Here is a 12,609-nt window from a genome sequence, read left to right as displayed (position 1 = left end):
GGTTTCAATTATGGCACAGCCACGAGGAATTGACAATGAAGTGTTAAGATGTGCCAGTTTCAGACCAGTTTTAACATCTAGCTGTCCAAGAGACACACATTCATAATTCTGGAAGCATGAAGATTACTACAAACTTCTCACAAAATGTCACCTGCTTACATTTTTCAACCAGTACTGCATCACCCAGTTACTTCTCATTTACTCTGGATCACTAGCGCACATCCATTTGTGACTGATATTGTAGTAATCATACAAGACAAGGCACATTTGCACTGCTCCAGTAGATCAGATCATGCTCAAGCTTCAATTACTGCAGTTGCGTTCGTCCTGAAGTACCCTCCACCATGATGGACGTTCAGAAGCTTCTTCTTCTGCATCTTGAATGGGCTGACATAGCTCCCAGAAGAAGCTTCCATTGGAGCCCTACAGTAACAAATTTTCTGAAGGATAGAGAAACTGCCTTTTCTACACAGCAGGTAGCTGCATATATTAAAGTTCACATTTCAGTCATCATGTCATCAGTCTTTCATGATACATGGTTGTAACCCTATGGAAGTTACTTTCTTGCTATAAATACAATCTAGTACTGAATATTTCAACTTCAATACCAAAAATAAAATGACTCCAATTAACCTAACCCAGGATATCGCCTAATGTTACCCAAATGTCTTTAACATTGAAATGCAATATAATAAAATTCCAGAAGTTCTTCTTTTACTAGATTGACTAATTTCATCAACAATGTTACACATACTTATTGTATTTCAATAGCCCTCCCACCCATCCAACTTCCAAAAAGTTTTAGCATATGCATTCACATTAAAATGCTGTGATCATAACAAGGGCAAATAAGATTTTAATAGAACTCTGAGTAGAATACTTTGAATTACACTGTGTTAAAGGTCACCTACTATAACTTCTGCCCAAAGCTGCATATAACCAAAAAGAACCAAATGTGTAACCTGTGGGTCGGGCAAAAATGGGTTAAAGTCAAGAAGTGATGCAAAAAATACAGCATTTTAATGATAAGTTTTAAACTATATCTATTCCACATTTCCATTAAAAGTGCTCAATAGGGCTTATAATACAATATTACTCTAGAGCAGGGGTGGGCAAATCCCAGCCCGGGGTAATTTGTAGCCTTGGGGACCCCCAATCCAGCCTGCAGGGAGCCACCAGTCTCCAGTAAGCTTCTGGCCCAGGGGTAGGTCCTGGCCTCTGCCCCCTTAAGGGCCGGGAGCAGCCAGGAGAAAGCAGCGGATCGCACCGCTCAGGGGGGCTGCACAGGCTTGGGTGCACTTGCCCAAGACTCCTGCAGCCTCCCGGGGATGCGGGGAGCCCTGTGCATCCTTCGGCAGGGCTCCCCAGGTCAGGAAAAGTGAAAGCGGAGCAAATGCACCCCACTCTGCAAAACCGGAAGCGGAGCACGATCGCTCCGCTTTCCCTTCTGATGGGGCTGCAAGGACTAGGGTACACCCTCCAGTCCCTACAGCAGCCGTCCCTGTGTGCGGGGAGCCCTGTGCGAGCACCTGCAGGGCTCCCCAGGTCAGGGAGTTAGAGAAGGCCTTTTATAATCTCCATATGTTTTCTGCTTTTCCCTGGGCATTATTTTGAACCCCCCTCCCCTTGCCTCTGAACAACTTATGTCCCCATGTGTTTCTGGTCTGGCTTGTTTTCACTGTGCAAGAGGTGTGTGGCAAACAGTTCATAGTTCTCATGTGGTTCTACATGCCTGTATTACAGCTCTCGTGTGTATCACAAATAAGCTCAGTAAAATTCATTCATTCATATAAGTTCTGTCTCCAATACATTCATTTATGTAAATTTATTCAACTTTGAAATGTAAGTTTTTGTTTGCCCATCCCTGCTCTAGAAGTTTACTACATCACGTCAATTTAAGATATTTACTGAACTGTTAATACAAGACATTCCCTGCATTTCTCCTGCAGCCACACTTTATAGCCTTCATAGATCTCACGAAGGCTTTCGACCTGGTCAGCAGGGATAGCCTCTTCAAGATTCTCCCCAAGATTGGATGTCCACCCAGGCTCCTCAGCATCATCAGATCCTTCCACAAGGACATGAAGGGCACTGTTGTCTTTGATGGCTCCACATCAGACCCCTTTGACATCCGAAGCGGCGTGAAGCAGGGCTGTGTTCTTGCACCAACCTTGTTTGGGATCTTCTTCGCTGTCCTGCTGAAGCAGGCCTTTGGAATTACAACAGAAGGCATCTATCTCCGGACCAGATCAGATGGAAAGCTCTTCAACCTCTCCAGACTGAGAGCAAAGTCCAAAGTCCAGCTGAAATGTCTGCGTGACTTCCTCTTTGCCGATGATGCAGCTATCACTACCCACTCTGCCAAAGATCTCCAGCAGCTCATGGATCGTTTTAGCAAGGCCTAAGATTTTGGACTGACAATCAGCCTGAAGAAAACACAGGTCATGGTTCAGGATGTGGACTCACCTCCCTGCATTACAATCTCTGCGCATGAACTGGAGGTTGTCCATGACTTTGTGTACCTTGGCTCAACGATCTCCGACACTCTTTCTCTCGATACCGAGCTAAACAAACGCATCGGTAAAGCAGCTACCACGTTTTCCAGACTCACAAAGAGAGTATGGTCCAACAAGAAGCTGACGGAACATACCAAGATCCAGGTCTACAGAGCTTGCATCCTGAGTACACTTCTGTACTGCAGCGAGTCATGGACTCTTCACTCACAACAGGAGAGGAAACTGAATGCTTTCCACATGTGCTGCCTCCGACGTATTCTCGGCATCACCTGGCAGGACAAAGTTCCAAACAACACAGTCCTGGAACGTGCTGGAATCCCTAGCATGTATGCACTACTGAAACAGAGACGCCTGCATTGGCTCGGTCATGTCGTGAGAATGGATGATGGCCGGATCCCAACGGATCTCCTCTATGGAGAACTCGTGCAAGGAAAGCGCCCTATAGGTAGACCACAGCTGCGATACAAGGACATCTGCAAGAGGGATCTGAAGGCCTTAGGAGTGGACCTCAACAAGTGGGAAACCCTGGCCTCTGAGCGGCCCGCTTGGAGGCAGGCTGTGCAAAATGGCCTTTCCCAGTTTGAAGAGACACTTGGCCAACAGTCTGAGGCTAAGAGGCAAAGAAGGAAGGCCCATAGCCAGGGAGACAGGCCAGGGACAGACTGCACTTGCTCCCAGTGTGGAAGGGATTGTCACTCCCAAATCGGCCTTTTCAGCCACATTAGACGCTGTTCCAGAACCACCTTTCAGAGCGCGATACCATAGTCTTTCGAGACTGAAGGTTGCCAACTAGAATACAAGACAATACAATACAAAACTGTTAATACGAAATTCTATGTTATGGGGGGACAGGTTTAAACCAGATGCGAACCTTTTCAGTTTTACCAGGAACCCTGTAGGAAAACCTAAGAGGATTTTTCCTAGGCATTTACAATTCCAATATCCTTTTAGTGAAAATCAAAGAGTTTTAGAAGTGCTCAGCAGAAATCATGGGACAAATATCAAATTTCTGCTATTCTAAGCAAATCGTAAAGCGTTCAGCACTTTTTCTCATGAATTACAGTATCACAAACTTTCTCGTTCCCCTGGCCCAGACTCCAGAATACAAAGAGAGAAGGGGAAAAAAGAGTGAGAGCAAGAGTGCATGCATGCATACTTTAGTTTCAAGCATTAAAGTGTCCACAATAGTCTCTGTAGTTGTCCTGACACCAAGTGCAATGTCAATTTAAATGTCTTGTTTCCAAGGTAACTGTACTGTGTTGAAACAAGAATCTTGATATCCAAGACAATACCTCCACTATACAAAGACATCCAACACATAAGTTAAAGCTATAATTAGCATTTATTTGTACTCTGACGTAGCAACTCACAGGTAACAAGTCTACCATTTCCCAAGCAGTTTTCACTAATCTTCACCCTACCCTCAATGCTGCATTCCAGCCTCCTGTGTTAGGTCCCATGATCCCTTGGAGCAGATCTGTAAAGGGAAATTAGCAAAATAGTGTGCCCCCCCCCGCATGAACTCTAGGCAGCATGAGAAAGGCAGCTGGTGCTTGCATAAGCTACAGTCTGGATACAACCCACTGTATACTAACTGCAAGTGTACACAAGGGTTTAATAACCAATGTAAGATGAAAAAACGGACAATTCAAATTCTGCAGTTTTAATTTTAACACAGAGAAAGAACTAAATCATTCCTGCCATGTGAATAGGAGGAGCAGAAATGAGGCCAGCAAGTCAAAAACCATTATCAGTACTTCCACCTGCTTCTGTGTCTTAGGCAGCCCAATGTCACCCTGCACTGGAACAGGCACACTGGTTGGCCTGTGCTATATCCAGCACAGGGTTGGAGGTGGATCCAGTGCAACTCGAAGTAAGGAGATTTATCTGCCCTTAGCCCACACTGCATGACAGCCACCTCAATGAGGCTACTTGGATCTGTGCCAGCAAAATTGCTGGCATAAATCCAAGCAGCCTGGTATTTGGGGGGGGGGTTGTGGGGGATCCAGCCTAAGTGCTAGAGTCTGGTCCCAGCCCTCTCCCAGGCCCAGTCCACCCACCCACCCTCCCAAACCCCCCATGCCAGTTGCCCTCAGCTGGCACAAAGTCACTGTCCCAGAGCTGCACAGAAGCTTGATTTGGTCTCCACTGGACCACATGCATCATCACACTGGCCCTGCCAACTCTCAAGTTGTCGGAGATGTGCCTTACAGCCCCATTTCCAATAGTCCTGGGTCTGGGCAAGTTCTGGGACTTGTGCCATCCCGAAGAATGCTCTGGACTGCAATCTAAAAGGCTTAGACTGGCCTTCACGGGACATCAACGGCCTGTGAGAAGGAGGAATCAAGCCAATTGTTTTGTTTCATTGCAGACATCAAATGCGAGCCTCCATGGGTGCTTTCTTAGACATTAATCCAAATATCTAAAATAAATGTGAAAAGCACAGGCCATTTTTTATTGTAACAAATATTGTAACAGGAGTGTGTATACACTACACACTCCTGTTACAATATTTGTTACAATAAAAAATGGCCTGTGTTTTTCACTAGAATAGGGGTGTCAAACTTGCTTCAAACAGTGAGTTAAATATCATTTATAGTGCCTGTTGAGGGTTGAGGAAGTTACAAGCAGGAAGTGTTGTCATTAAACAGATGATGGCCAGAAATGATCACTTTGTTCCCATGAAGGAACTCAGTTGCAAAGGAAAAAACATAAAATATGGAAATTTGACCATAATTTCAATATATGGGAGAGCCCAATCATCAAGCTGAGAGAGCCCAATGATCACACAGACCACCCTTTCAACAGTACTGATTCTGCTGAGGCATCACTTCACAGCTCATAGCCTAAAGGTGCTCTGAAAAGTGACAGCAAAAGTGGTGCTGCTGAAAGTGGCCCTCATGATAATTGGGCTCCACCAGCACCTTGGCAGTCTCTCTCTCTCTCTCACCCCTCTTGGTCTGCCCTTTCCCCCATCGCATACCTTGCCTTCCAAAGCCTCCTTTCATTTCCTCCTAAACTATGATAGGTTTAAATCTGTCAAGATTTGCACTGCTGTATTCATAACTGCACAAGCAGGTACAGATAGAACCCATACATAATCCTTTGCATCCTGGTCACTTGTTGGTTGCAAAGTGACATCCTAATTCATAGTTGATTTCTCATTAGCATTTGTTGTATTGGGGATAAACCAGCCCAAAACAGATATCCTCAGGACTAAGTGGTCACCTTTAAGATACCTGTAAAACTGAAGGTTATTTGTTTTAATTCAGTTATTTATTGAAGGAGCATTTGTCAATGTTCACGGGTAGATGCTAGTTTCAACTTTTCAGATCAGATGCTAATCAAAATAGTAAGAATACTTATGCCACTTTTCATCAAAAAGTAGTTCACAAAGCAGTTTACATAGCTAAATAAATAAGTCAATGGTTCCCTGCTCCAAAAGGGCTCACAAAAGATGCAGAGAAAAACTCTAGCAGTAGTCACAGAAAGGATGCTATGCTGGGGTGAAGATGGACATTGCTCTCCCTCTGCTAAATATACGAGGACATCACTTTAAAAGGCGCCCAGTTAGCAGGGGTGAAAGCATAGCACCAGTCCTATAGCACTACATCCACAGGTTGGTGCAGGAGTGTAGCTGTTCTGTAGTCTTTAGGAATCCAATTTTTGCCATTATTCTTCCCAGAAGTTGAACATACTTGCTGTACATTTATAAAGTTGTTAAACCTTCATAAATTGCACATGTTAATTTTATCTTATGAAACTCAGAATCATTGTGAAGTATTTCTAATAAGATGTAATTGGCAATACTTAGTAAAGGTCAACAAAACTATATCCTCAAATCACTCCGAGTATTGTTTTGGCATCAAACATATGTCTAGTAGAATTATCAGCCTATATTGCTCGCAAATATTGGTAAGGCCTAATCCAGCCATGTCTAATTGTTCCAAGACATTTCAATTCACTCACACGTGCGATTCTCCAGTCCAGTGGTTCCCAAATGTTTTTGACTGGTGGCTCCTTTGGCCTACTGGGCCATTGGTGGTGGCTCCCTATTATGGCTACAATCCAATACATTGTACAGGTCAGAATAAAATTCTCTTTTACCGTCTACAGTTTAAACTTCCATATCAATGCTATCCTTAGTAAATAGCATGAAGATTCCTCAAGAAGGCCTGGAGATTTCATGATAGCTGGCCACAGCTGCATTTTTTTAAATGATTGTCCATCTGTGAGACTATAAGCAGAAGCCAAGCAACAAGTTCAAATAATCAACTACTTTGATCCAAACCAACTTTGCATATATACAGCAAGTGTCATATGCACTGATACTATGATTTTTGAAGACCCACTAATCTGCATCACAGTTTGACCTACTGTTGCTATGTTAAACTGAGAATGAGGAAAAAATGATTAAAAACTTCTTTTGTATTGAAGATGGGTTGTATTCTACAGCTAGAAGCAAACTTCCTCCACCTTCTTCTCAGCTTGATAGGCTTCAACCACTCTCCAAAAACTCATTTAAGAGTTAAGGGACCCTTCAGTGAAGATTATGTAGAGAATGGAAGGCTCTGGGATTATGGGAAAATTAGCAGTTACTGCTCCCTCCTCTCCCCCTTGCATGTGCCTTTCATTCATGGAAGAAAGATTTAGGCTATAGTTCAATATTTTCAAGGCTAGGACACATAGCCCTACATAAAAATTAAAGGAACCTGCCATTTTTACAAAGGCTTACTGTTATCAAAATTTTAACACTATTCATTAATGTTGTGGAGCTGAGGCTTGTAGCAATCATGAAGATTATCAAGGCACACTTTCTAAATGAAAGCACCAATACTATTTTTATTACTTATCACAACACTCTTTCCAAATTGTCCAACAACTTTTCAAAAACGGTGCATCATATGACTTAATAAAATTGTGCAAACATTGTTACATTTTATTTGTTACATCACGGACCATGGCGTGTCCATCTTCGTAATGTAGGAAGCCATTTACAGAATATTCCAAGGCCAGCTGTTGACCCATATAAGTTTGTTCACCCTTTTTTCTTAACCGAATGTTCACCCATCACATATTTTTTCAGAAATATGTCTGCGTGTGCAGAGGTTAGTTTTGCAAGTATGGCGGTAGCACAGCACCAGCCAGATGCAAATCTGTAGAGAAATAACTATTTTATCTAGCCATTATTAATGCAGGCTATTCATTGCAACCATCTTTGCGTTCTCCCCATGCAAGACTTCAGAACAAGAAGTCTGCACCTTAGGTGCATCACCAGGGTGTTCTAAATCAAATATTACTGACTGAGACAAGACAAACAACCCATTTTGAAATTAGGCCTCCAATCTTCAAAACTGGGTGCTCATCTAGCTAGCTCTACTTCTGACATTTGTTTTTTCCTTGAGAGACTGCTCTATCTTCCATTCATTGCAAGAATTTTTAATGGCATGTTATATGAACTCTCATTCCACACTGTGCAACCAATCAGTCTTCTAATACATGGTATTTTCATTTCTCTCCTACTGCATTGCGCTGTGATCTTTTGTAATCTCTTTGCTATACAATATACAAATATTACATTCCATCGTTCACTGAATGACCTTCACATATCAACTAATTAGAAAGAGGGCATAAAAGTGCTGCATTACAAATCAAAGTGAAACATTTTAAAATATACCTAAAATATAGTTACCAAAGGAATATCCATGCTCATCCGTTGCAGTACAAAGAATATTGGAACATATTAAAGAACTACATTTATCTCAGCATAAATTTTCAAAGCATGAGCAAGGGTGAACAAACAGCTTGGCTTACTAGTTAAGCAACAATTTGTTCCATAACATACACCCTACTCCAAGCACACATGCACCATCTGCCCCCTAAACAAACTCTCCCAGTGTCCATGTTGTGCTACTCAAATCCATTGTATACTGAAGCAATATTATACACATTATCCAAACCAAAAGCAGTTCCAAACTCAATGATGTAATAATATAATAGTATTTGCAGTGCACTTTGAATGCAAAAAGCATTTCACAAGTTTTATCTTGCTGTCCTTTCACCAATCCTGTAAGGTAAGCAAGTATTATTCCCATATTACAGCTAGGGAGCTGACACTGAGAGGGAGTGACTTGTTGAAGGATCTGGCCAGCCCAATCCTATGCTGCCCCAGCGCCCAGAGGGGCAACAATAGTGAAATTACTGGGCTGGGGCACCTTCCTTATGAGGAAAGGCTATGGTGTTTGGGCCTCTTCAGCCTAGAAAAGAGGCGCCTGAGGGGGGAGATGATTGAGACTGTCAGGTCAGCAGGGGAGGAAAGCCCTTGCTTTCCCGATAGCAAAATGGCACGGGAGCATAGGAAAACAGCACAAGAAGCAGGCAATCCCAAACAGAGCCAAAGAAGCAGACACAGGCTTGTTTGTTGCAGAAGCACGTATTTATTTATTTATTTATTTTATATCCTGCCTTTATGCCCAAAGGGCACACAAGGCGGCTTACAGCAATTAAAAATACAACATTAAAAACAATAATTAAAATAATTTACCAATAATTTTAAAATATTGGTTAATTAAAAGTATTGGTAAAAGGAGCAGGCAGAAGAGTAGTCAGTCAAACGGTCCAGAAGTCAGGGATACAGCAGGTCACAGTCACGAGAAGGCAGTCCAAATCAGTACACAAACCAGCAGCACGGCACGTAGAAAGTCCACCACAACAACGCACACCTTGGTGTCTATGCTTGCCCCATATATACTGGGGTCAGCCAATCAGAGTAGGGTGACCTCATAGTCACAAGACAGTCTTGTGACCCACTCTGATTGGCTGTCCAGTGGTGCATTGCACCACTCCTCCATAGCCTACATGACTGTGCACACATCTCCCCGGGTCACATGACTCCCACCTGAAACAGGTGGAGCTGATTGCATCGGCATACATATACAGTACAGTGCTGCTGTTCCTTTAAGTGACATTTCATACCAGGCCTAGACATCAAGGTCCCTCCTGCCACATCCTGGCTTACAACAATTCAGGCCCTGGGATGCCAAAGGCCTGACAGAGACATACAAAATTATGCATGGGAAGGATAAAGTGGATAGAGAGATGCTCTTTACACTCTCACATAACACCAGAGCCAGGGGACATCCGCTAAAACTGAGTCTTGGAAGAATTAGGACAGACAAAAGAAAATATTTCTTTACTCAGCTTGTGGATGGTCTGTGGAACTTCTTGCCACAGGATGTGGTGATGGCATCTGGCCTGGATGCCTTTAAAAGGGGATTGGACAAGTTTCTGGAGGAAAAATCCATTACGGGTTACAAGCCATGATGCATATGTGCAACCTCCTGATTTTAGAAATGGGCTATGTGTCAGAATGCCAGATGCAAGGGAGGGCGCCAGGATGTAGGTCTCTTGTTATCAGGTGAGCTCCCTGGGGCATTTGGTGGGCCACTGTGAGATACAGGAAGCTGGACTAGATGGGCCTATGGCCTGATCCAGTGGAGCTGTTCTTGCCTTGCCATCAAGATACTCATCACACGCTGCTCCTCGTCAACATCTTCCTGGCGCTAAGGCCCAGTGCTGACACTTCCTCCTCGCCAGGTGCTGCGAACGTGCTTTATGGCACATTTGTGACACCCAAACCTGGCGGTACAAGTGTACTGCTGAAAATGAAGATGATAGGATTGGGCCCTTAGTAAGTTCATGGTAGAAATGAGATTCAAACTGTCCCGATTTCTAGCTCATTCCCTTAGACAATATGCTATAACAGCTGGAATTTATTTAGGTTATAAACATACAATTATTATTATTATTCTAATCTGCAATTACATGGTTTTTTATTTTTTTCCCCTTCTAATTTAAGGCTGATTTTTCTCCCTGCAGATATTTACAGAATTTTATTAAACATCAGATGTATCAGATATGATGCATTTATTGTTTCTAGGACCAACTTCAGAATAAGTGACAAGTATGAATTAACAGCCCAATCCTGAGCTTCCCGGCGCCCGGGGCTGCAGCAGTGCCAAGATGGCTACCGCTGCATCTTGAAAGCAACCTGGGCAGTGCCAGCGACTTCTCAGGAGAAGGGGACTATTCAATTCCATGGAGACCCAAGGGTCAGTGTAGAATCAAAAGCCTCCATGTTGGGTCGGTGGCCTGAAACGGAGGCTCAGGATCTGGTGAAGCAAAGCTCCACTGGTTCCGCCTCCCTCCCCTGGCAAACCTCCTTCTCGCCCTCTCCCCACCCCAGAATGTCGCCTCCCCCCACACCCCCACCAACTTCTCCACCACCCGGTGGTGCGCACGACCACAGAGCAGCAGCAGTCCACTGGCACTAGCCCAGCGCTGGCTGGCACTGGACTAGCACCAGTGCTGGACCAGCGCTGAGGACCACAGACATGTCTTTCAGAACATTTGTGACAATGCACATCAGCAACAAGCCAGCGCACACTATATAGGATTGGGTCCTCGGTCTCTTGATTCCCTGTTAAAATACATTTTATGTAAATGGTATTACAAAAAGTGAATGACTGACAAGGTTGTTTTTTTTTTTTTTCAAAACACAAAGAAGTCCCATAACATCTTAAAGAGTAATAATGCATGAGTTCCCAAAAGCTAGAATGTCTGAGGCAGTTTTTCCAAAGTTAAAATACTACCTACAAGTTTGAAAAAAGCAATATTCTGGGTTTATTTTTTATTCGTTATGATGAAATCAGATTTTTGGAAGGTGAAATTCTTCATTTAGGGTTCTCAGAATTGACCAAAAAGTTCTATTAAAATGTTGAATAAAGGTTGCTGTTTAAAAGAGAGGAGAGACATCTATTATTTTCAAATATAACAACATTTATTTACTTCCCACTGTTCCTCACTACAAATGTCTGCTCCTTAGGAAAGAAGAACATTGAAATCCTGTGCACTTTTCCTTGAGAGCAAGTTCCACCTAAACCAGTGATATTTCCTTTGGAGTGCACATGCATAGGCTGGGATTATAAAACACATAACACAGATTAGCTCTCCCTCCCCTACCAAAACATTCCTTCAGTTACTTGACCAGCTTTTTTCTGCATCTTTAGCATTTCTACTAAAAAACCAAATAATAAGTAAAAAAATCAAAACTGTCATGAGGAGCCTCATTATCAGCTAAAATGACTGCTTTATTCATTCTAGCTGTCAGATGTGCAAAAGCCAATTCCCAGAAAGACTATGGCAGGCGTTTTTGTGGAATTCCAAGTGTGACCTTCTTCACGTGGGCACAGATGCATATGGGCACAGAGAAAGACTGGTGATGTCAAAGAGCTAGGTCAGTGGTTCCCAAACTTTTTTGACGGGTGAGTCCCTTGACCTCTTGGGCCATTGACTATGGTGACCCATTAGGGCTACAATCTATACACTGTATAGGGTGACAGGTTTTTTGCAAGGATTCCATGGCTCCTCTGGTTGGTTTCCCCGGGAAGCCACGGCTCACAGTTTGGGAACTACTGAGCTAGGGGATGAAGAGATGCAGTTAGTGACCATAATTATTTAAAGTACAGTGACAATTAACAATGACAACTAGTAAGATACGATTATTAAATTGATCTCAGCCCTGCGTGTGTACACAGAATTATAACAAGAGCAAAGGGCATATGGATGCTAAGCCATTTTTACCCAACGTTGCATATATGCAACAGGAACCAAATGTGTACATCTGTGGGCCAGGCAAAAATGGGTTAAGATGTCACCTGAATTTTCTCAGTAAACATCATGGCCAGGATTTGGTTCATAGGAAGAAAGTTTGTGTTGGTGCGGCCTAAAAATGCCTTACCCAAGATAAGTTTAGTCAAGTGTGGTGAGTGGAACAATAATGAAAATGTCTTACCATGAAGTCTGTATTCTCCATGGCTTTCATGGCGAATACAGCAACCATGGCTAGACAGTAATAGCGTCTCCTTCCTATGGGACTGGAAACTGAGCCAAGCTTCCTGCAACCACTCCTCCAAGGGGAAACACATCTCAGACCAGATGGGGAAAAGTAGAAGAAACCCCTCCCTTCTGCAAAATACAGTTTCAACAATGCCCATCATGCAGCAAGAAGATTAACAGTTCAACCAGAACAAAA

The 12,609-nt window shown here is 43.2% G+C and overlaps 1 protein-coding gene across 1 annotated transcript in view; it reads right to left on the bottom strand.

Annotated features, from left to right (window-relative positions):
- The window catches only part of SPAG9 (sperm associated antigen 9), a 109,112-nt gene that overhangs the window by 78,501 nt on the left and 18,002 nt on the right, over positions 1-12,609 (bottom strand). The window lies entirely within an intron of this gene.

The sequence above is a fragment of the Tiliqua scincoides genome, chromosome 2, assembly GCF_035046505.1.
Source record: "Tiliqua scincoides isolate rTilSci1 chromosome 2, rTilSci1.hap2, whole genome shotgun sequence".
NCBI classification, from domain to species: Eukaryota; Metazoa; Chordata; class Lepidosauria; order Squamata; family Scincidae; genus Tiliqua; species Tiliqua scincoides.
Note: the sequence above shows the minus strand (reverse complement) of the source record. Positions and strands in the feature narration are given on the sequence as shown.